At 41.9% G+C, this 25,381-nt stretch overlaps 1 protein-coding gene across 2 annotated transcripts in view; it reads left to right on the top strand.

The window, feature by feature from the left end:
- Positions 1-25,381, top strand: part of ITPKB (inositol-trisphosphate 3-kinase B) — a 143,065-nt gene that overhangs the window by 66,798 nt on the left and 50,886 nt on the right. The gene's annotated exons all lie outside the window — the stretch shown is intronic.

Genomic DNA, 25,381 nt, shown 5'->3' with positions numbered 1-25,381 from the left:
GGAAGGACTGGGAGACATTACAGACACTTACAAATAATTATATTTTGGGGGAACGCACCTTAAGCCCTTAATGTCCTCTCCCGAGTCCTGGCGACCCTTTAAAAGGGAACTAAAGGGTAAATACTTACCTGGCCAACTGTCCCGCTCTGGCATGTTCTTCTGAGTGCCAGCCTTCGGACTTCTTCTGGCAGAATGTGACATCAGTCTTTTCCATGTACAGGAGCAAGTCATCCTGGCACTCAAAGACGGGCCCTGCACTGTAAGCTGACCTGCGCTTGCTAGGCTTACAGTGCAGGTTAAATCAGTCAATTTTCAGTTTTCCTATGGTTGAATCCGACCATTCTTATATTTACCTGGAGCGTGTGCACTTACATGTGGACGATCAATAACGCTCTTCATGGCCACACTCCCATGACAGGAGATGCAACATTGTCAACAGTGCCGTGTTTCCACTTCGCCTGGACGTGGGATAACGTGTTTGCACAAACACAAGTGGGGGAATGAATGGCAGTCATGTTTGTACTTCCACTGTTTCCTGCTGAATCAGACAATTTTTGAGCCATGGGTTGCCCCGAAAGCATCACTTGGCTTGACAAAGGTAATTTTTTAATGTTATTTTTGATATACGAATGAAGTGGACAATGAAGGTGGTTGCAACATATGGACCGGTGGTACTGGGCCAGCTGTAAAGACTAAGCAGTGTATGTTACCTAGCAATTGGAGGAAGACCTCTAATAGAATACAAAATATAATCTATGTGGTACCTGGAAGATCAATTTGGGGATTATTAGTTAACTTAATAGTTTTGTTTGGTTTTATTGAGTGTATTGAAAACATTGTACTATGGATTGTTGGGGATTAGATGACAGAGTTTGAATGAAAGATTCCCAAACATCCAAAAATGTGTGGACTGGTGTTTCCTTATATAAGGAGGCCTCCACCCATTCCATGTGGAAAATAGCATACAGTCTATCTTCAAACAATTAGATAGTAAATTTAAAAATTATCTGAGCCTGGTGGAAAATTATCGGTCGAACAGTAACTGTACCCTATCCAATGCAGTCACTGTTCAGCAGTGCCACTGTATTGAAGCATCCACAGGTGCCCCAGTTTCTGAATTCAGTAGCCAGCAGTGGGTGGGGGGATGTGATTTTGAACAGCGGTCCTGTGTTTGAATTGTCCAAGCTTGGCATAGAGAGAAGATAGAGGAGGTACAATAAATACCTTATTACACTCATTGGAGTGTTTCTCTTGAGCAGTTGAGCTGTGTATGGCTAGCTATACCTGGAAGGAAGGCACTTATGTCCTCTGCTGCCTGTGCCACTGAACGTGGTTAATTTGCAGAGAGCTGATCCCCAGAAGTCTGCTTGGAAACCAACACTTCTGCAAGTGTCAGTCATCTGGGTCCATTGCTGGTCTCAATGGTTCCCCCTGTTGACCTCCATGTGACTGCAGGAGAGATTAAGGATGTAGAGGTAAGTAGGAGGAACCATTGAGAGCCGCAGAGGACCATGTGGTTGAAATTTGTTGATTTCCCAACAGAATTTGGAGGATAAGTTTTCTGCAACAAAGTAGTGTTTAGCTGCGTAGGTGGCAGCAAAATATATTCAGTTTGTCCCCTAAGGGGAGGTTCACTCTCTCTGTTTATCCTGGTGGCCCTGTTTACCGAGACAGCAAGTGATGGTAACCCAACATTTTACAGCTGTCTACAGTATACAGGGTGAGATTATCGGGTTCCAGTGACAACTGCCTTACCCTTATTTTGGAAAGATTTACTCTTACGTCTTGTTGCATTTCCAAGACAGGAGGTGAAGAGAAAGCCACCCTATGGGACTCAGACAGCCAACTGACAAAGGTTTTGACCCCTTTAACTAGACTGAACAATGGTCATCTCAACTTTATAGGTAGATAAAAGACTTCTTCACACTAGCAGGTGGGCTTTTATGTATTTTTCAGCATAGTCAAAACACATATCTGAGAATATCTATTGAGTGGGATATCCTTCCACCAATGGGGAGGTATCCCCTTATTGTCTGGATAGCCTCTGACCTCGGAGTCAGAGTCTGGAAATAGTTGGAGGAAGTGAACGTTATTATTTCATTTTACTTGTACTCGCTCCAGTAGACTGTTGACATAAATTCTGGACAGAGATTTAAAAAAAAGGAAATGTTGGCTTTATACTTTGTGCTGAGCAGAGGTTATTCTGTGTGGAAGAAAATGTTTTTTTCAATTTTTTGTATGTTAATCTTTAGTTATATACTGTTGCTGTAAAACTGAATTCTAAGTAGATATAAAGACTTCAATTAAGTGCTCTAATCATGAATGCACCATTTAGCGTGTTTTTAAATGCAATCCATGTAAGTCTGCCCATAGATAGACCTTTATTTTTTTATTTTTTGATCAGCGAGTGGGCTGATTGAAAAAACTGAACAGATTCCTCCATCCACACAAGTAAGGCGGATGAAGGAACCTACCCACTGTACTATTGTATTGTGACAGCACTGTTAGAATACAATGTTCAGTGCTGCAGCCGGTTTGGCTGCATGTGTGTGGGTGCAACGTGGTGCGTTGGCAGTGAAAACACAAAGTCCGATTGCAATAAACGGAACTTGTATTGAGAAGGAAGTTCATTGATACAAACGGCCCAGTGGGAAGGTACCCAACTGGGAACATTCACAGTATGTCTGGCCAAAGTAGAATTGAGCGATTCTTTAGCATGCCAATAGCATCTGTCTCAGTGGGCAGAATGCGGTCTGGCCGGTCTACACCCAAGTGGGAGGACTCGTCAGGAACCTCTCCCTACCACTAGCCACTTTGCCTGACAGATAGGAGATCTGTCCCTAACCTGTCCACTTGCCAAAATAAGCACCTACCCAAGAGCAAGGGTCTTAAATACACTCTGCCAGATGTAAGATGGCCACCAGAGTCACATGGGTGGCCAGCATTCAACCAGGTCGCTGCCTCAGTTACCCAGGAACGACGTTCCTCTTGGCTTCCTCTCCCGGTGTGATGCCGCTGCGGTTGAGAGCCACCTGCAGTGGAGAAAAGAGACTGCACCTGCGTACATGCAGCTGCTGATCAAATAAAATTTTGTCATGCTCGCTCGAAAAAAGTTGATCTTTATACTTTTGTCGAAGAAGAATGGTCATAGATGTAGCAAAACTTCGATCCATCTCTGGGCAGCTTTAGTACCTGCATCTGGACTGGTATCAGGCTATTGCAGTCCCTGTAAAGCAGAGCTGGGGTGTGAGAGGAGGCATTAGTGCAAAGACCAGTCAGTTCATGTGCTGACAAGAAGGATACCGATGAGGAGAGAGCAGAGTGACAGAGAGATGAACTCATGACAGTACTGCTTCTTCTTTTACTGTCCAGTCACTGGCTGGGGTGGGCCCTGGATCACTAGGTTCAGAAAAAGGGGGTTAAATGATGCTGGCCATAAGACTCAGAATTATTCAGCAGAAAAAGAACCATATATATTTCTGAATTGAAGGTGAATATTGCAACAAACTCTGGTTTGATTTTCTTTTTTTTTTTATTGGGTTATTTATTTATTGCATATCCAGGCTGAAGTGATTTAATCAGATTTTTTTATTTTTTTTATGTTGCTTCAACTCTGTTTTTATTTCTTTTTGTAAAACAACCCAAAATTAGGCCTTTTTAAAAAAAAAAATTGGAATGGTGTCTCAATGCCAAACTACAGTTGGTACCAACGCACACACGTGCCATATGATGTGGTGTGATGGGTTAAAAAGAATGTGCAAAGACTTTTTTTCTCCCTTGCTTTGTGTTGGCAGCCCTTTCGAAATAAATTAATGCCACACATGTTATTGCACCAAGTGCTGCGCATTAAAGCATCGCAGCAGACCATAAGTATGTAAAAGCACCCTTAGCCATTATGCCTTGTACACACAGTCGGACATTCCAACAACAAAATCCATTGGATTTTTTCCAACGGATTTCGTGCCAAACTTGTCTTGCATACACACGGTCGGGCAAAGTTGTAGGAAATTCCGATCGTTCTTAACGAGGTGACGTGCAACACGTACTTCGGGACTATAAACAGGCCAGTAGCCAAAAGCTGTGGTCTCTTAATTTTTTCTGAGTATGCGTGGCGCTTTGTCCGTCAGAATTGTCTACACGCGATCAGAATTTAAACGATTGGATTTTGTTGTCGGAAAATTTTATATCCTGCTCTCAAACTTTGTGCGTCAGAAAATCTGACAGAAAAAGTCAGATGGAGCCCACACACGATTAGATTTTCCGACAACACGATCCGATCGCACATTTTCCATCAGAAAGCCCGACCGTGTGTACAGGGCATTACAGGAATGCTACACACATTCCACTCCTTTGCCTGTCACATCCAGAGAATTAACAAATTCTTTTATTTTATTTTTTTGGTATATTCTTTATTTAGGTAAAGAATTCAGGTTTGACAATAAAATACATACAATATATGACACATGAACGACAATATCAATAAATGGATTACATATCTAAATTAAAAAACAGTACACTTCAAATGTCACAAATCATATTTAATTAAACAGATTCTTTACTGTTCATTTTGCAAGATATCCAACATTCATTTTTTTTTATAGATACTTATTTTAAGTGTTTCACCATTCTATCACATTATTATCAAGCCTGTTTGTGGAAAGTCAGCGATAAGATAAATATTAGCAGTTTCTTTCAAGTAACTGGAAATTCCATTGCTGCGGTTAGTAAACTTGTCACTTTTGACTTTGAAAAAAAAAAAGGTTGTAAAAATATGCAGGATGAAAAGAAAACAGTCTGAGATCAAACATAGAGGTTTCTCTTTTTTCCTTGCCAGTTAATTTGATGTTGACATTAAGTAAAATATGTCAGTTTGAGTGAAAATCAACACTTTTCCTGCTTGCTTTAGTAGAAGATTAGACACATTGAGGTGCGGATTAGGACAGGTACCAGCAAATCATAAAATGATTGTTGGTTTAATAAATGTTAACATCATTTAGGCCAAGTGTACTCTTTAAAAGAAATGTTAAAGTTTATCTGAAGCCACATTTTTTTTTTTTTTTTTTGGGAGATGTTAAAGCTGAACTCCAGCCTGCCCTCCAGTCTTGGACAGTTGTTCAGGCTCCTCTCTGGTCTTGCGATTGCTTACCCTGATCTCCTTGCACCAGTGGCGGCTGGTGGGTTTTTGTTGGGGGGGGGGCGGCAAACAACCCCCCCGTGGCACCTCACACCCCCCACCCCCTGCACGGCACTTCATACACACTCCCGCAACACCTTGCCCCCCGCTGTTTGCCGGTCCACTGGCACTTACCCCATTGGCGGGGATCATCGGCAAGGGGGAGAAAGGCGGCAGCAGGATGACGTCTCTCTCTGAGATCACAGCGGCTTCCACCGCGCCTCTCCTCCCCTTCTCCTAGGCATCCAATAGGATCGCCTAAGCTTTGAGGCCAATCGGGAAGTGCGTAACATACCCACGCTTCCTGATTGGCGTATAGGCAATTCAGTGATAGAAAAGCAAATATTCATTTGCTTTTCTAACACATCTGGGTGGAGTGCGAGCGCAATGCTCTGCTCTCCAGGTCCATCTTTTTTTAAGCCTATTAGAGCCTATGGGGTTTATTTACGAAAGGCAAATCCACTTTGCACTGCAAGTGCACTTTCGAGTGCAGTCGCTCTAAATCTAGGAGGTTAGGAGGTAGATCTGAAATTAGTGGATGCTCTGCTGATTTTATCATCCAATCATGTGCAAGCTAAAATGCTGTTTTTTATTTTCCTTGCATGTCCCCCCCGGATCTACAGCGATAGTGCAAAGTGGATTTGCCTTTAGTAAATAACCCCCTATGGCTCTAATCAGGTGCTTCAAAAATACACCTCCACTGCTGTAATTCAGGCACCCAGCATCTGAAAAGGGGCCGGACGCCTGAATAGGAGGTGGCAGCGGCGGCCATGGATAGATTCATGCTATGCTATGCATGAATCTATCCCTTATACATATAGGGGGGTGGCTGAAGAGAGGGAGCGGCGAAGAGAGGGGGCGGTGCCTGTGCGCCCTTAATGCACCAGCCGCCACTGCACTGCACACTGTGAGCTTCTCATAGAATGCATTATGAGCTGCAACAAATCAGATAGAACCCACCTTATTTCTTAGCTTATGTTTGTCCAGCATCCAAACCAAAATGTCTACCCCCCCCCCTCCTCATTATTAATTGGATATCATTTCTATTAATCATTGAAGCTTACCATTCATACAGGGAGCTACCTAGGGGGTCTGCATGCGGGGTGCTGTGATGTTTGCGGAAAGATTATTATTATTTATTTATTTTTTAAATCAATTAACATGTCGATGAGGTGGGAAAGGAAGTTCAAGGGAAGGGAAAATACAAGCGGATTAAATTTCAGCTTTAAAACTTTTTTCCATGTGTGTCTCATTGAAAAGATCATCTTTAGTAGACACAACAGGAAGTTAGAAGACATCACTCTAAAGTTCCCCTCTTAAACCCCTTTCACACTGGGGCACTTTGCAAGCGATACATCTCTAAAAATAGCGCCTGCAAAGCGCCCTGATACAGCCGCTGCTGTCTCTCCAATGTGAAAGCCCAGAGGGATTTCACACTGGAGCGGTACGCTGGCAGGCCGCTAAAAAAAGTCCCGCTAGCAGCATCTTTGGAGTAGTGAAGGAGCGGTGTATACACTGCGCCTTCACTGCTCCTGCCCATTGAAATCAGGGGGGCAGCGCGGCTATACTACTGGCATAGAGCTGTTGTAGCAGTGCTTTGCGGTGGTTTTAACCCTTTTGCGGCTGGTTTTTAACCCTTTCTCGGCCGCTAGTGGGGGTTAAACCCACCCCACTAGCAACTGTATAGCGCCACTAAAACGACGGTAAAGCGGCGCTAAAAATATGCGCTAAAAAATTCCGGGCGCCGGCAGTGTGAAAGTGGTTTTAGACAGGAACAGGTCTTCCCATTGACAGATTTCTTTTTTCTGTTCTAATGGCAGCTCAAAGGCCCCTTTCACACTTCTAAACAGTCAGTAAAACACTGAGTGTTTTTGTAGAGCTTTTCAGGTGCGTTTGAAGAGCTTTCCATTCATTTCAATGGAGAGGGGTGTTTTTAGGTTATATTGGGGGGGGGGGGGGGTATTTAGGTTATATTTATTTCATTGTGTGCTTTGTATTTGCATTGTATTGTGACTGCTGCCCATCTCTGCCAATCCCTTCACTGGCATCCCCTACCCCACCTTATAAGATTCAAAATGCTAACCACAACATACAAGGCCATCCATAACATCACCCCCAGCTACATCACCAACCTCATCTGCAGATATTACCCAAATCGTCCCCTCCGCTCCTCCCAGGACCTCCTGCTCTCTAGCTCTTTATCTCCTCTCATGCTCGTCTTCATGACTTCTCCAGAGCCTCTCCCATCCTCTGGAACTCCCTGCCCTGATATATCTGATCAGCCCCCAACCTGTCCACCTTTAGAATATCCCTGAAAACTCATTTATTCAGGGAAGCCTATCCCACACCCACCTAACAACCCCATCAAATCATTCCCTACATCTATTACCTTTTGTACCACCACCCCTCCCTTTAGAATGTAAGCTCTACGAGCAGGGCCCTCCTGTCCCTTCTGTATTGAACTGTACTGTAATTGTGCTGTCCCCCCATACATTGTAAAGAGCTGCGTAAACTGTCGGCACTATATAAATCGCGAATAATAATAATAATAATAATTTGCATGTTTTTCTTTTTCTGTATTTACTGATTATTTGTGTGCTGTTACGGTACAGTTATTATTTGAGGTTTTTTTCACTGTCTAATTTTTTGCATTCTGTGAAAACAAAAAAAATGATGAGGCTAATGAGGGGCACATGAATGGGTTCAGAAATTGAGCTTCTCTAACCCTCAAGAGCCATTTAAAGCCAATTGCCCCCTTAAAAACACCAAAAAACACCTTAAAGCAGAACTTCAGGCACAAAAACGTTAACTTAAACAAATTCTTTAATAGCCACAAAGGATATAAATCCGCTTTGTATGCACCATAATGGCATATTGGTCCAAAAAAGAGAGAAAAAGAGAAAATATCCAGTGAGCGGCAGTCGTGTGGATGAAAAGTATGATGTTGATGTCAGTGGTCAGAGGAGAAAGGCCAGTCTGGTTGAAGATGATAGAAAGGCAACAGTAACTCCAATACCATCTCCATAGGTGTGCGCAGAGGGTGTGCCAGGTGTGTCCGGGGACACCCTAATCACTCTGTGTGGCGCTGATTCCCCCTAATGCCTGGGCTTCCCCCTGTGTCGTGCCCCCCATACCACAGTGCTGCCAGCTTACCTTCTCTCCACTCCTTTCCCTCCCCCTGGCTGCTGCGGGGGATGTTTCACGTTAGAGAACGGAGGAAGGGGCTAAGCAATATGTCAATACACCGGCCCCTTTCTTTTCTCAATGAAGACAGTGATCACACTCACTCAGTGTTCAATCATAACTGAAGCATAGTCAACTATTTTTTTTACTATGCTTCAGTGTGTGAATGAACAGGAAGCCGCTCAGCACAGAGCACTTCCCATTCATTCACAGTCTAGTGCAGCTGAGGCTGCAGAGAAAGACGTGTGTGTTTAAGATTTGGAGTGCACACCCCAATGCAATAGGCTGTGCACACCTCTGAATGCACACACAAAGGCTCACCAAATTGGACAACAGAAGATTGGAAAAATGTTGCCTGGACCGATGAGTCTCAATTTCAGTTGCGACATCCAGATGGTAGGTTCAGAATTGAAAGTATGTATCCAGGCTGCCTCATATCAACGATTCAGGCTGGTGGCGGTGGTGTAATGGCGTGGGCAGATATTTTCTTGGCACACTTTGGGCCCTGGGTAATGTACCAGGGGCATAGTACGAATTGAACATTGTTTAAATGCCACAGATAATGCTCAAGTCATCTCAAACTGATTTCTTGAACATGACAATGAGGTCACGGTACTCCAATGGCCTCCACAGTCATCAGATCTCCATCCAATAAAGTACCATTGGGTTGTGGTGGAACGGAAGATTCATATCATGGATGTGCAGCTGACAAATCTGCTATTATATCAATATGGACCAAAATCTCTGAGGAATGTTTCCAACATCTTGTTAAGTCTATGCCATGTAGAGTTAGGGCAGTTCTGACGGTAAAATTGGGTCCAACCCGGTACTAGCAAAGTGTACCTAATAAAGTAGCGGGTGACGGTAAGTGTACATGGATATTTATTTATTGTAGATAAAATTTGTTTATCTTGGAGTCTACACCTCAGCTTTAATTTTCTCTTCCCCGTGTCTCCATGATTCACCAAAATCAAGAAATGTCTCTTAAGGCCCCCAAACTTTACCCAATGTTAAAAAATTGTAATTCCATTCATCCCTAGTGCCCGCAGTTCTTGCGTTGTTTTTTTTAGGACAGGTTTGCTTTAAAAATAAACTCAAGAATAAATAACTGATTTCCTTCTCTCTTAAAATGAAATCAGCTCTCCGCTCTTTATTGTCAATTCAATGGCGTTTCCCCAGCCAGCATCCCATTTTCTAAGCAAATTTGCTCAAGCTATACCCCCAGCAGACTCGAGAGCCTGGTGAAATACGATGTGTTGACAGATGCAGCATGGGATGGAAAAGTAAACGAAGGCTGAGCTGAACAAGTGTGCTTTGTAGCAGGCTGGCAAACATCGCAGCTATTTATAAAATCAGGACTTTCACACAGACCCAGCGCTGTTGGTGTGCTTTCCCTGACCAATGGGAGTCCCCTATAACAATGCCGATTCTTCTCGCCAAGTGCAATGACATAACTCCCTGACAATAGAGCTCGGCAGAGGGTATCGGCCTCCGTCATCATGGAAAAAAGTTTTGCATCTCATATGCGTAGAGCTTTATGAAATCTGTATGGGCCATGTTAGCATTTAAAGAGGAACTGCCACCGGCTAAATAACATATGGAAATGTATCAGCTCACCAGTCAAATAAAAAATTGAAGTATACTTCAAGTCTAAGCTTTTTTCATTATGAATGGGACTGCCCGTATACAGTTGCATGGAACACCTGTGCATTCTGTTCAGACAAACATGGTCCTTGCACGGGTGTACCCTTCAGTAGGCCCATGTGAACAAGACCTTAGGGGAAAGTCCAAAGTTACTCAGTTAAATAGGAAGGTTAAGTAAGGAGAAAGATAGTTACTTAGTAGGTGAGGTCGAAAAAGACACAAGTCCATCAAGTCCAATCCATGTGTGTGGTTATATGTCAGTATTACATTGTATATCCCTGTTTGTTGCGGTCGTTTAGATGCTTATCTAATAGTTTTTGGAAACTATCGATGCCCCCCGTTGAAACCACCACCTGTGGAAGGGAATTCCACATCCTTGCCGCTTTTACAGTAAAGAACCCTATGTAGTTTAAGGTTAAACCTCTTTTCTTCTAAATTTTAATGAGTGGCCACGAGTCTTGTTATACTCCCTTCCGCGGAAAAGTTTTATCCCTATTGTGGGGTCACCAGTATGGTATTTGTATATTGAAATCATATCCCCTCTCAAGCGTCTCTTCGCCAGAGAGAATAAGTTCAGTGCTCGCAAACCTTTCCTCATAACTAATATACTCCAGACCTTTTATTAGCTTTGTTACCCTTCTTTGTACTCGCTTCATTTCCAGTACATCCTTCCTGAGGACTGGTGCCCAGAACTGGACAGCATACTCCAGGTGCGGGCGGACCAGAGTCTTGTAGAGGGGGGGGAATTATCGCTTTATCCCTGGAATTAATCCCCTTTTAATTCATGCCAATATTCAGTTTGCTTTGTTAGCAGCAACTTGGGATTGCATGCCATTGCTGAGTCTATTGTCTACTAGGACAGTCACACTTTCTGACGGAAAATGTGCGATCGGATCTTGTCGGAAAATTCGATCGTGTGTGGGCTCCATCGGACTTTTTCCGTCGGAATTTCCAACACACAAAGTTTAGAGCAGGATCTAAAATTTTCCGACAACAAATTCTGATCGTTTAAATTCCAATTGTGTGTAGACAATTCTGACGGATAAAGTGCCACGCATGCTCAGAATAAATTACCAGGTGAAAGCTATTGGCTACTGGCGCTGTTTATAGTCCCGTCGTATGTGTTGTACGTCACCGTGTTCTGAGCGATCGGATTTTCCGACAACTTTGTGCGACTGTGTGTATGCAAGACAAGTTTGGGTCAAAATCCGTCTGAAAAAATCTGATGGATTTTGTCAACGGAATGTCCGACCGTGTACGGGGCATAACAGGCACACAGACAGCCAGTAACATAACAGGGTTCTTACCCCTCACCACTATATCCAAATATACCAAAAAGGTTTGCCTTTTTGCTTTTTTTTATACTTTAAAAGCCTTATTTGAGCATCTGTGTCTCACTGAAGAGATTTTCCATTAGTTCTTGCCCTGTAGACACAACAGGAAGTCCCTGGAACAAGTGTTCCAACTAAAAATGTCCTCTCTATTCCTTCCATTACTTTCTGTCTTGGTGACAATGGTCACCAGGACAAATATAGAGGGTCAATTATATCAGAAAAAATATTTTATTAGAAATGGCAATTGTTTATAATACAGTTTTTCTTTTACAACCTAGGCTTTACATCTACTTTAAAAAACTGGAAAATATATTGCCATGTTACAAGCTAAGAGTCTACTCTCGTGGAAGGCTCTGTGGAGTTAAAACATGGAATCACCTGTGTGGAGTTCCCGGAAGGGGGCTGGGGGCTGCCTGTTGAGGCTCGCATTCACATTATAATAACTCACATTGCCAACTTGTGCGCCCATCGAACAAAAAGCGAGGAAAACCAAAACAAAGTGGCCCTTATCGTTTTCTATTCTTCGCCTGCGGACAACAGCAAGTATAGTCTCTCAGGGAAACCCTTTCAGAGATTAGCAGGCTCCAAGCCATGGAAAATTCAATAGTGATTTGCTGTACTATTTAAAGGCCAGGGTAAACAGACAGAGGCAAATAGACTGTGTCTTCAGGGCTGCTCTCGGTTACATTGGGTGAAGCCTTCATTTTGTGTACACCGTACAAAGCCAAGTGTGATGGTAGATCTGAGATTACATTCTTTTCTTGTCACAGCACTGTGGTTCGCTGGGTTTGTAAAAAAAAAAAAAAAAGAAGAAAAAAAGGCCTTGTGTGTGAAAAGGAATAATTGTAAATGTGACCAAACATTCACTGGTGGTGAATCAACCCCTGTTATTTAAAACACATTCACCTAGAATATTCTCCTGCAGTGAATGTTTGGTGAATGTCAGATTCTCTGCTTTCTAAATATGCCCCTAGAAGTTCTGCCAGGAATGAACAGCTGGAAATGTTGGTATAACAAGAGTCGGAAATGGGAATTTAAAGCCAACGATTGAACCACATTGTTTACCTGTTTGACGTTGTGTGTAGTCAATCTATTGAAGCAGGCAACCTTCTGGGCAGCAAAGTCAGGCCCTGGAACTCCTTGCACCGCAGGTAGGCAATGCAGCCTGGTCTACAGCTCGCCATACACAGAGCTCATTTTGGATGCTTCCTGATGGACTTGGCTAAATTCGAGTCATGAGTGGTCCTGTTGGCACTCTTCTGATATCGTTTGATCTAAAAATCAAATGAGCTGGGCAGAAAATTCTTTGCCACACAGCACCTGCATACAATCAGATGTAGGCACTGTTCTGACGGCTGCGGGTGCAAGCTTTTTTTTTTTTTAAATACAATAGCGTCAGGGGTGATTCTTCCATCCATGCTGTTTAGTGTGGATGGTGTAATTGATACGTTTTTCAATAAAGCAGGAATAAACTCTCTCAATCAACATTAACTATGTTTATACCTTATGCTGCTAGCATTAGTAAATAGATAGGAATGCATTTACTTGTTTTAAACTTTTCTTTTTCACAATCCTTCAGTTGTTCCCTGGTTTCTGACCTAGGCCACAATAATGTCATACATCCCAGGAGTCTTTTCTCAGAAAGAGGGGAGGAGGGGCTTTCTCAGCTAAGCACACCCTCCTGCCTGCATGCCCAAGATCAAGGCAGGTGGATTCCGGGAAGTATATATATATATATATATATATATATATATATATATATATATGAATTCTCTGTCTTTACTTAAAACGAAGGTCTGCCGAAAAAAAAATACTAAAAGCCAGAAGCTACATATACTGCAGCTGCTGACTTTTAATATATGGACACTTACCTGTCCAGGGAACCTGCAATGTCGGCAGCCGAAGCCGATCTGTCCATCGGCTCTCAGCTGCTGCCACCGCCATCCTCGGTAAGGGAAACAGGATGTGAAGCCGTGAGGCTTCACTTCCTGGTTCCCTACTGCGCATGTGTGAGTCAAGAGTCTGCTTGCTGTGGGGGTGCTGCTTGTTGTGGGGGCACTGAACAGAAGGGAGGGGCCAGGATCACTGAAGAGGGACCCGAGAAGAGGAGGATCTGGGCTGCTCTGTGCAAATACACTGCAACAGAGCAGATAAGTATAACATGTTTGTTATTTTCATAAGAAAAAAAACAAGGTTTTACAATCACTTTAACAACAAAGAAGCGGATATGCTGATAAGTTTTCTATTTTCCAAATGTCGCTCCTCCCTTTTCTGAGCTGAGGGCTGCTGTGTAACAGGAGTCTTATATTAGAAGGGATTCAAATATGTATTCATATTGGAGCTTCATGATTACAGTAGTTTTTCCCTAGACCAGCCATACTCAAGCAGGGTCCCATGGTACCCTAAGGTTCCTCCAGATATTGCTTGAGCTGTGACTGATTGACCTACTATTTGATGGTGCCTTCATAGTTCTGGGGCCAACACAAGTTGTTAGAGCCAGCTCTGTGACACCAGTTATCTTTTTAGCTGTCTGTATTAGTAGCATTCTGAATACAAGTGTAAGGGGGGCAATTTCCTCACTCACCATCAATGCAGTGGTTCCCGAAGACCTAAAATCTATTTTAAGGGCTCCTCTGGGGTAAGGTTGAAAGAGGCTTCCCTATCTACCAGAGGATCATTTATGAATATAACTTTTTTTCTTTTTTAATAGAATAAGGATTGGTTAGAACCTTCTTTTTTTTCTCTTTGTCCCGGGAAGATTGAGAAGAGATCCTCTTAGATGCGATTGGAACAGGTATCCCCATTGAAATAAGTCCCATCACTTTCTTGTCTCAGTGACAGTGGTCATGAGGACTAATAAAAATGGACGAATCTCCACAGCAAGGACAGAGACAGCAGTAAACAATGTGGGTGTAGGAGTGTGCAGTAGTGATGGACTTTTCTGATGTATGAGCATGTGGTAGTGTCTTTTTTTAAATTTTGGCCTGGGGTTCCCCTTAAAATTCATACCAGACCCTAAGTGCCTGGTATGGATTGGGGGGGGGGGGGCACGCTGTTTTTTTTTTCACAATTTTTTTTATTGCCGGAAATATTTTTTTTACATTCAGCCGTCAGCGGGGAACCCCGCTAACAGCTGATGACTCATTGGCTGTTAGGGACATGACTGCCGGTGTTCTGCCTAATACAGTCCGCCCATCAAATGCTGTCCGCTCCGTACTGCGCATGCGCAGTACGGAGCAGCCGAAGCTTCGGAAAAACTCCTAAGTTGAACGGCGCCTGCACCGTGAGTGGAGGAGGTAGCCCCACTATCCAAGCGGACATAGGGTTAAGAATTTTAGAGGGCTTCGGGCTTCGGGCTCGGCCTCGCTCCGCTCGGCTCTTTTTTATTCTAACGCTATGTCCACTTGGATAGTGGGGATAGAACCTGGAGTCACGGCGCAGGCGCCGTTCGTCCTCGGCAATTTTCGGAATCTGTGTTCCTGTGTACTGCGCATGCGCAGTACGCAGGGGACAGCATCTGATGGGGGACACTATTTTACAAGACACCGGCTTCTGATGGTAGGTTTAAAGTACTTCTGTAGAGCGTAGCTGCTCAAATTATTGAAGGCTGCTTGAAAGTGTCACAGCTGGATTGGTAGATGAGGACAGAAGTGATGAATATACCCAAACGTACAAATATAAGAAATCTGGAGTTCAATAATTGCTTCATGGTTAAAACTTAGAATTGCTGCTTGATAAGGTATGTGTTTTGGGTTTTAAGTATTAAGGACCTGTTTGCTCATTTCTAGTTTGCATTCCAAAACAGTTGGGAATTTTGGGACTATTAACCACTTGCTTCCCAGAAGATTTACCCCCTTTTATGACCAGTCCAGTTTTTGGCATTTGGCAAATTGTGCTCCTCTTCCACCAATCCAGCAATACATACCTGATAGAGATTCTAATTCTTTCTCACTTTTTCAGTTACAGTTAAAGAGTTAAAAAGAAATTTGGTTCAGATACATTTTAAAGCGGGAGTCCGCCGGGACTCCGCGTTTTTTTTTTTTTAAAAGCCAGCAGCTACAAATACTGCAGCTGCTGACTTTTAAAATAGTGACACTTACCTGTCCAGCACGCCCCGCGATGTCGGCACCCGAAGCCGATCTCTAGATCGTCTCTCGGGTGCTGCCGCCGCCATCTTGGGTATGGGAATCAGGAAATGGAGCCTTTCGGCTTCATTTCCCAGTTCCCTACTGCGCATGCGCGAGTTGCGCTGTGCAATAAGGACGGTCCCCGCTGCCTCTGGGATCTGTGTGTTTCCCAGCAGGCGGCGGGGCACTTCTACGCCCCTTTCCGCAGAGAGCTATCCCAGAAGTGGGTGCAGATACCTGTACTGTACAGGTATCTGCACCCCCCTCCCCCCTGAAAGGTGCCAATTGTGGCGCTGGAGGGGGGGAGGGTTCCGATGAGCGGAAGGTCCACTGTAGGGTGGACCTCCGCTTTAAAGCCACCAAAGTCTCATCCAGCACTGTAAACATTAGGCCTGTTGCACACAAACGTAATACTTTACCATAGTTCCCAACTGTCCCTGATTTCGAGGGACTGTCCCTGATTTGGAGCAATGTCCCTCTGTTCCTCGTTCCCTCTCATTTGTCCCTCATTTTGGTCTGATCTATATAGTTGTAAATAAAATGCACTTTTTATCTTTCAAACAGTGTTTACCAGTGCTAAACCTTTCATCCAAAGTCTAAATTGCTGCATTTGTAAATTTTAAAAGCCAATATAAAGGAATATTAGTGGTAAAAAAAAGCTCTTGTGGATTGTGGATTTAATTAACCTTTTTTTTTTTTGTGACAGGGTGCGTGTCCTATGCCTACATACGTTTATTAGTAGGTGTCCATCATTCCCATCTCAAAATGTTGGGAGGACTGCTTTACTGATGTTTATATGAAGGATTTTTGCTGGCAGAGGCTTGCAGAACAATACTGAGGAAAAAAACAAAACAATTATGCTCTATAACACAAGTAAAGTTATAATTCTTCTTCATCCTATTGTAGCTGCCAGTGTTTTAAATTATGCATATATGCTTGTATGTACTTGCATATACATGTAAATTTCTGCACTCAAACTTACAATTTATGCAGCTGTGTACATTGCCTCATAGACAGCAATTCTCCTGTGTTCAGATTTACGTGACAAGAAAGCTATATAGCTACAAACATGACGTACTTTTTGTTTGTTTCTTGTGTGCAAAAAGTCGTAAAACTGAACCCTGCATGCAAATAATTACAAGAAGCATGTGTATTCTCACTTGAATCTTTGTGTATTTCTTTTAGATCTCTGCTGTAGTAATTATGCTTGCAACTTTCCTTTCTCTTCTTATGATAAAGACTGGTCACTGATGTTCTCTCTCCTTGTACAGAGTGACTGGTCTTGTCTCCGCCCCCTACTGTCGTTTTCTGCAGGCACCCTGTAATGGGTGGGGCCTGATGTGTCCCTCCCACAGCTCTGCTCTATGCATAGGCTTTGTACAGTGCAGTGATGATGTCACTACTACTTAACAAGGTAATATCTAGGTTGGCAATGGCATTTGGTGCACACAAATTAGATTTATAACCTTTGTGGTTATTGAGGAATTTATTTAAAGAAAAGTTTTGGGCCTGGAGTTCAGCTTTAATGCAGCCCTTTCCAATATGTTTATACAATTTTTATACTTGTAACATATGGGATGTTGTTCCATAATGTCATCTGAGTCTGTTCCAGGGATTGATACAGCGCCAGTACAATGCAGAAGACATATGACTGTATTATCATTCAACGCCTTTTTTTTTTTTTTTTCATACCAAGAAAAAAGTATGTGAATGTTCTCTCTACTGGGTTTTGCTAATCTTTAAAAATAAAACCTTTTGACATTTCTTTGGCGACCAACACTTTGTATCTAGTTTATGGCAAGCTGCTGTTTCTAAATGGGAGATTAATGATAATGCATGGCAAAATTTGTTCCAGAGCTAGACTTGTATAAACATGACATAATGTGAGTGGGCACAGTATTTCTATATGCAAAATTACACAATTAAATATTTTGAACTTAAAGCCTAAAAGATAATAAATACATAAAAAAAATATGTATTACTAAATAGAACTCACGCTAGATGGAATAGTGAATAACAAATAATAAATGATAAACTGCAACAGCTATTACAAAGGTGCTAGAACCTTAAAAAAATGAATACATAAATGAACAGCGCTAACAGAATATAAAGCATCAACATGATAATGTGCTTGTAAATTATTGACCGTGACAATATTGACAAGTTCTATACATATATAATGAATAAAGTGCTAAGTGCTCCAAATGCAAATTCTAGTGCTTTGTGGTTCAGGATAGAATTTTTCAAGTACCACACTTCCTTCTTGTGACCCCACTCACCAGAGTTAATGGACCCCCAGCTTTGCAGTCTAGGGGTCAATAGGGCTGTGATCTAAAAGATCTGATGTGAAAACTGGAGACCAGAGAAGCTTCCATGCAGATATTCATGTGGATGGACCAAAGTAGATCATCCATAATGGGAAACAGATATAAAAAAGCCAATAGTTAAGTACTGCTAATACTAAATCAAATGTACAATCAAACAAGACGGCTCTGTAAAACGGGCTCCAGTAAGTTCCGGGTTCGCCGCTGTACGGCATGCATTCCACAGATAGTGGAAGTTGTGTCACTGGTTAGTGAAACCGGAAATATATCGACGCGTTTCGCCCCTCCTCCAGGGTGTTATCAAGGACATCATATCTGGTTTCAGATGGTGTAATTTATATACAAAGGAGCAGTCACCTCCTCTCCAATTAGTCAATAGTAGAAAACAAAGACCATCTGGTGTAATCAAACACCAACTTCCTTTTGATAACATCACTTCCTGTTATTGCCAAGTGATAAAAAAAAACTTTATGGCCAAATACAAATACTTTAAAACAACGTACATGAATGTATTATTTTAAAATTCGTGAAGAGGAAAAACAAAATTATATGATTCATTAATTCTATACGAGTTCATTGTTTACATAAAAAAAGATAAATAAAGATAAAAAAATAAAAATAAAATAACACACAAAAAAATAAAAGTAAAAATTAAATTAAATTAAAATAAAGTAAAATAAAATAAAAATAAAATTAAAAATAATAAAAATACAAATATAAAAAAAATAAAAAATACAAATAAAAATTGAAATGAAACAAAAATTAAAATAAATATAAATATATTTATGTATGCATTGAACACAATTACCAGTTGGACAAGAAACAGTTCAAATCAAATTCAATATTTAAGCCAAATGGACTCATAGTACCCAGCCTATGTATCCATTCGGTCTCGTTTTGTGAGATAGCTTTCTTGAGATTGGAACCTCTCCAAAAGCCTCCATATTATCTATTCCACAAAATGTCAGACCTCTGTGATCACTGTTGTGAAACAATCAAAAATGATTGGATAAGCTGTGATGCTTAAAACCCTTTCTGATTCTATTCACATACTCCCTCAACCTAATGCCCAACTTCCTCGTGGTCCTCTCCACATATTAGAGGCCACAGGGACAGGAAAGAAGGTAAGTGACATGTGTAGTTCCACATGTGATGAACTTTTTAATCTCCTAGGATTTCCCCTGGGAATGGGAACTAAAATGGGTGGTCTTCCAAATCCTATGTCTAGAAGTTCGACAAATTACACATTTTCTTCAACTAAAGAAACTGGTTTGATCTAGAAGAGTAAAAGATTTCTTTGGGGGATTAATCACGTAATGTGCTAATTTTAACCTAAGTGTTGGAGGTTTGGTATAGATAAACTGAGGCTGAGCAGGTAAAACACTTCTAAGCTCTCTATCTTTATGTAACAAATGCCAGTGTTCTTTTATTATTTTTTCAAATCGTTTGTGTTGCTTGGTGAAACCTGTTAGAAATGCAACACCATAATTTTTCTTCTTATGCAATTTTTTCTTAAAGAGAGATTCCCTATCTATATCTCTTATATTTTCTTAAGTTCTCTTCAAATCTCTGATATCTTACCCCTTTTAATAGAACCTATCTAGAATAGTTTGTGACTGAATATCATAGTCTTCTATCTTCTTAGTTTCTTCTAACCCTCAACATCTGACTTTTGGGAATGGCACCCAACCATCTTGGATGGTGGCAGCTGCCTAACGGTATATATCCAACGGTATATATCCATTTGTGTCGGTATATATCCATTTGTGCCAACTTCCTTAAAGAAGGTAGCTTTCCATTTTCTTTATATATGACTAGATCCAAAAAAATTTACTGACTCATAGCCATATGTCTAAGAAAAAGAGATACCATATGGATTACTTCCCATCTCCCTTAGGAAATTGAGAAACGATTCCCGTGATCCTGCCCTAATTATCAAAATGTTGTCTATGTATCGTTTGTAAAAAATCAATTGTGGTATATTTCTGTCATAAATGGCTTTTCTCTCCCACCAACTCATAAGGAGGTTTGCCACTGACTGGGCATACTTAGCCCCCATGGCAACTCCTCCAACTAGTAGGATTTTTTTTTTTACCTTAGTTTAGGGGAAACATTATGGTAAGAATGTCTAGCCTTTACAGCCTTTTTTTTAATCCTCATGTGCATTTGCTAGCATTTGCTCCCTGCAACTTTAACAAATATAATATAAGTGTAAATTTTCATGTAGAGACAGCAGAATGCTCACTGTGCTTCCAAGAAAATGTCAAGGAATTTATCTTGGCATTTTTCAGTAGGATGGCTTTGAATATTCACATATGGTTGTTATGGACAGGGCACAGGAGGCTAAGATTTTGAGCTGAACCAATTAAGTAGAATTAAAAGATTTTCCAAAAATTCCTTTAAAGCTGAATCTTGGTCACCCCCCCTGGCAGCTGTCATTCTTTCCCTCTTCTAAACGCGCCAAGTTGTTGATGGGTCCTCAACATCCTTATTTACAATAGAGGACAAGTGACTTATGTAGCAGATAAATAAGTAACAGGTGTATTATAGGCACAGATAATCTGCAGCCCTTCAATTGTTGAAGAAATGTAAGTCTGAGCATGGAGTTCAAGCTGGTGAGTAAAATTTCTGAACATATGGAGTAGACTAGTCATTAAGACCTGAGGTGGATGGTTTTGTTATAGAACTTCTACAACTTATTATGTGCTCTTGATGTCGAGCTTAACGACCATATCTAGCCATTGGCAAAACTAGTGATCAGCCACAGTTGTAATTTACAGCAGACCAAAAATGGTAACCTTTTATCTGGCCATAGTTGTGAGATGTTCATCTCCTGATTTTGGCCTTAGTGATGATTTATGGCTCACTGCTTTTGATGGAAGAATCCATTGGTTGGGTCTGAAACCAATGTCCACATATCAAGTTACTATTGCCCAGTCATATCACAACTCTAGGTAGCTTCAGTGAAGTTGAATAGTCCTGCACATCTAATAATATAAGCATTTATGGGGTCAATCGTGCGTGCACCATCAAACATCCTTTGTCATTCTGCATGTTCAAATCAAGTGAATCTGTATATCTTCGACAATGGAGGAGGGGAGGTAGAAACAACACTATCAGTGAAAGTTCTCATCTCTGTAAGCACCTTAAGCTGAACGTGAGGCTGTATCCGGGAAATTCTGCATCTTGTAAATCCAATCAGTGACATTTTCCATACGGAGATACATATCTTCCAGGAATCTCTCAGCCCTGGAAACAGAAGGTGTGGCAGAAAACAGAGTGTTTAAACAACACCCAGAGACAACAATGGCTTCAAATGTCACCAGATTGCAATCGTTTTGGCTGCAGCGCTGGAATATTATATAAAGTCTGCATCTCTTCTGAATATAGTTTTTTTCACGATAATGTCAACTTAAGGTGGCCGCACACAGAAGAATTTGATTGCTTGAAAACAAAGCAAGATACAGGAGGTGTGAGTTTCGAACATCAAGTGTTGGAATCAGGCCTTTTAGGCCTTTAAAAAAAATATTAAAAGCCAGCAGCTACAAATATTACAGCTGTTGACTTTTAATAAATTGACACTTACCTGTCCCAGGGTCCAGCGATGTCGGCGGCAGATGACGAGCAATCACTCGTCTCTCTGTTGCCCCCGCCGCCATCCTCTGTCAGAGGCTTCACTGCCCAGTTCCCTACTGCGTATGCGTGAGTCGCGCTGCGCTTCTCTGCTGGTCCCCGCTGTGTCCTGGGAACTGTGTGTTTCCCAGAACACAACGATTGTGGCACCGGAGTGGGGGAGGGATCACATGAGCGGAACTTCCACTTTAGGGTGGAGAACCGCTTTAAAGCATGCCAACTCTTAACATGTTCAGAAACACCAAATAACTATGCAAATACAATTTCTGTCTTTTTTTTTCCTCTGTGTTTTGAAGGCTGTCATCACAGGCCCAGGCGTTTGTCATCTTTTAAGCAATCTTCATTGTAAATGCAGACAAGTACTTTGAACAAGGAAATAATGTGCTCCACATATGTAATTTTGCCAGGATTTATATATTATTATTTCTGTGTTGCACTGCAGTCATGTTATCACTCGAGATCACAAACTCCTAGAAGAAAGCAATCACCTTAAACTAAGGTGACCAGATTTTTAAATTTAAATCCTGGAACATATCTTTTTTTGCTAGTAATAGTGGCAATCAGCGCTCTCTGCCCATCGCTGCTGCTGCATGCCGCACAGCCTGTCAAGTCTTACTCTCTGGGCCCCGGCTGGTGGCTGCTACTGAGTGGGGAGCAAAGGAAAATCACTCTGCCAGGGAAGGCAAGGAAATAAGCAGGTAGGCGGCTGGCAGAAGAACATGCGAGCAGAGCTGGATGGGCATGCACCCGAAACTGAAGAAATTTTCCCTCCGCTCACACCAGCACATGATCATCAAAAAGGGGCACAGATAATGGAAAAAAAATACACTCCCCTAAGCTAGTAGGAGCGGCGCGCGGGGGGGGGGGGGGTGGGTGTAATTCAGATTTTATTTTATTTTTATTCTGCACTGACATTGCCCCAGCCACTGTTTAAATCCAATCCGGGGACAAAACTGGGGACAGACTTGGTCCGGGGACAGTGTCCTCAATCCGGGAAAAAACCGGGGACAGACTTGTTCCGGGGACAGTGTCCTCAATCCGGGGACTGTCCCCAGAAACTGGGGATGCCTGGTCACGCTACCTTAAACACTTCTTGCTATAGCAAGGAAGGCATCAGAGGTTCTCTTAGATGTGTGCTCTGCTTGCCACAATTGGATGTCTGGAATCTCAGGAAGGGGAGGGGGGTGAATGGACTGGGCTTATTTAACATTTTTGCAGGTCACTTGAGTTCCTCCACACCAAACTCATCAAACCATTTCTTTAAGAAACTTGCTTTCTGCACAGGGACATAGTCATGCTGTAACAGAAAAGGGGCATCCCTGAAATGTTACTATAAGATTGGAAGTGCCCAATTCCAGCATCTGCCTGGATGAATCGCCTCCCGTATGCATGCCTAGGAATTACATCATCCTGCACTGGCCAATCAAGATGGCCAAAGACTCCACACCCGGAGGACACCAGCGAGGGAACGGCCGGTGTCTCATCCTCGACCGTGAAGGTGAGGATTTGCAGAATTTAGCACCATTTTAAAGTATATATAAAATTTAGGATGAAGAAAGGAATAGCTAAAACCCCTGCCTGGCTACAGGGAGCATTTCATTTTTGCAGTGCCGGGTAGGTATGACATTTCCCTGGAGTTTAGCTTTAAAGCATATCTAAAACCTAAACCAAAAATGTTATATATTATAGCTTACCAGTTTCTCTATATACGCACATGGAAGCGAAATATATATCCAATATATTTAGAAATATATATATATATATATATATATATATATCTGTGACATATATTTACAATTATTTTGTAAGTATAGTATGTCACATATATATATATATTTTTTATTTTCTAAATATATTTGAAATATGTTTCTCTTCCATGTGGGTAGCAGCAGCATTACATTGTTTTTTTCAGTCATTCTTTCCCTTTATTTTTACCTGGTAATCCTGCAAATTACACAGTTCCTGGCCCTCGGTGTCTACACTAATTTCTCAGTTAATCTTAAAAAAGAACCATGGTAGTCACCCAGGGTGGATTTTGTTCATCTCCATTACATGATGGATTATTGGGATTAGTAGCTTAAACAATGAAGATAAGGGTTTTGTAATATGCTTTATTTTAAGCTCCCAGGGAGTGACAAAAGAAAATTGTAGTTCCATCAATATGAACAGGTATATTCTGTGCTTGCTGAAAATGTGTCTTAGCCTAAAATGTTAAAACTAATGCAGCCACTACATCTAATGACTGGTAAACTGCAATACATTAAAATGTTGTTTTTGGGATTGGATACGTTGAAAGCAAACTACCGTAAGTGTTTTCAGGTTATGGTTGAGATCTACTTTTAATTATGCAACACTCATATTGTGTTAACATTGTGTACAACAGATGTTGCACTGAAAACAGCACTTAAGTATCACATAATTCTTATTTGTTGGTGTTCGGAATGGGGGGTATGCACGCGACGTAAGGCTGTGCGTGAGAGACCCGGGAACGCATCATTTCACATGGAGTCACTTCCTATAGGCAGGAGATCCGCATTCCTCATTGTGAGTGTCTTAGCATGCTTCCTCTACACATGTTCACTGCCTGCAGTCACATCATAACATCCCTTTATGAGAATACTGGAGTTCATTGATGTCATTTTGATGCATTCCATATTGTTACTATGAGTAATGCGGAATTGTGCTCTTTATGAGTCAGGAATAATCCAGTTTTGGAGCATCTGCATTGGGTTTTTATTCTGGAATTAATAATATTAATAGCAGCAGTAGAAATAATAATTATTAGTAAAAGGCACAGCCTGCATTTGAAATGGACAAATATGGCTGTCCTTATGTACACTATGTGGCCAAACATTTGCTGACACCTGTCCATCACACCTGTATGAGCTGTTGGATATCTAATTCCAAAATCATGGACATTACTATGGAGCTTCCCACCTTGGCTAGAACAGTCTCCGCTCTTCTTGGAGGGCTTTCCGCAAGATTTTGGTGTGTTGGAATTTGCCAAAAGAGTATTTTTGAGGTCAGGTGCTGATGTTGGACAAGAAGACCTGAATCACAATTAGCCCTTGTACACCCGGTCGGAGAATCCGTCAGAATGTCTGCTATCGGACCGTGTCGTCGGATAATCCGACTGTGTGTGGTATACATCGGACTGATTCCGTCCAAATATCCGTCGGACCCAATTTTCCAACATGTTGGAAATATTTCCCGACCAACTGGGCCGATCGGACATACTCCGATCATTTGTAGAGAATTTTGATCGGACCAAGTGCCACGCATGCTCAGATCAAATTCCTACATCAAAGCTATTGGCTACTAGCCTGAATGTAGTCCCATCGTAACGAAATTACGTCATCACGTTCTGAAAGATCGGATTTTTTCGCCAACTTTGTCCGACCGTGTGTATGCTACAGTTTCGGACAAGATCCGACGGGCAAAATCCTACGGATTTGGTTGTGGAAATCTCCGACCGTGTGTACAGGGGCTTAGAGTTCAAATTCATCTCAAAGTTTTTCAGTGGGGTTGAGGTCAGGGCAAGCCACTCAAGTTCCTCCATGCCAACTGGTCCTCCATGTCTTTATGGAGCTGGATCTGTACACCTGGACTCATAACTTGGAGGGGTTTTCACCTACTTCAGTTTCTATGACAGCACCTTCTGAGTGTGGTGTCTTCCAACGTCATGATTGGCTGGTGTGGGATGATGTACTGTAACTCCCATGCATGCGCGCAGCAGATGCTGGATATGTAAACTGGCCTGCCAATGTACAGCTCAGTGAACAGTGTAAACAAGATTGCAAGGAGGAAGAGACTTAGTATGTCTCACGTGTAATAAAATACCTTCCTGCTCACAATTTTAGGTTTAAAGGCCAAAGTTCTGCTTCAAGGAAACTTGAATTTTTGGTTCCATCTTGGAAAAAGAGGTTGCAGATTGGGTCACCATTGGGTCTCATTGAATATGTC

This window comes from Lithobates pipiens, unplaced genomic scaffold (genome assembly GCF_037356315.1).
Source record: "Lithobates pipiens isolate NorthernLeopardFrog02 unplaced genomic scaffold, aLitPip1_a1.2 Scaffold_18, whole genome shotgun sequence".
Lineage (NCBI taxonomy): Eukaryota > Metazoa > Chordata > Amphibia > Anura > Ranidae > Lithobates > Lithobates pipiens.
The sequence above is the reverse complement of the archived record's forward strand: the minus strand, read 5'-3'. Positions and strand labels throughout refer to the sequence as shown.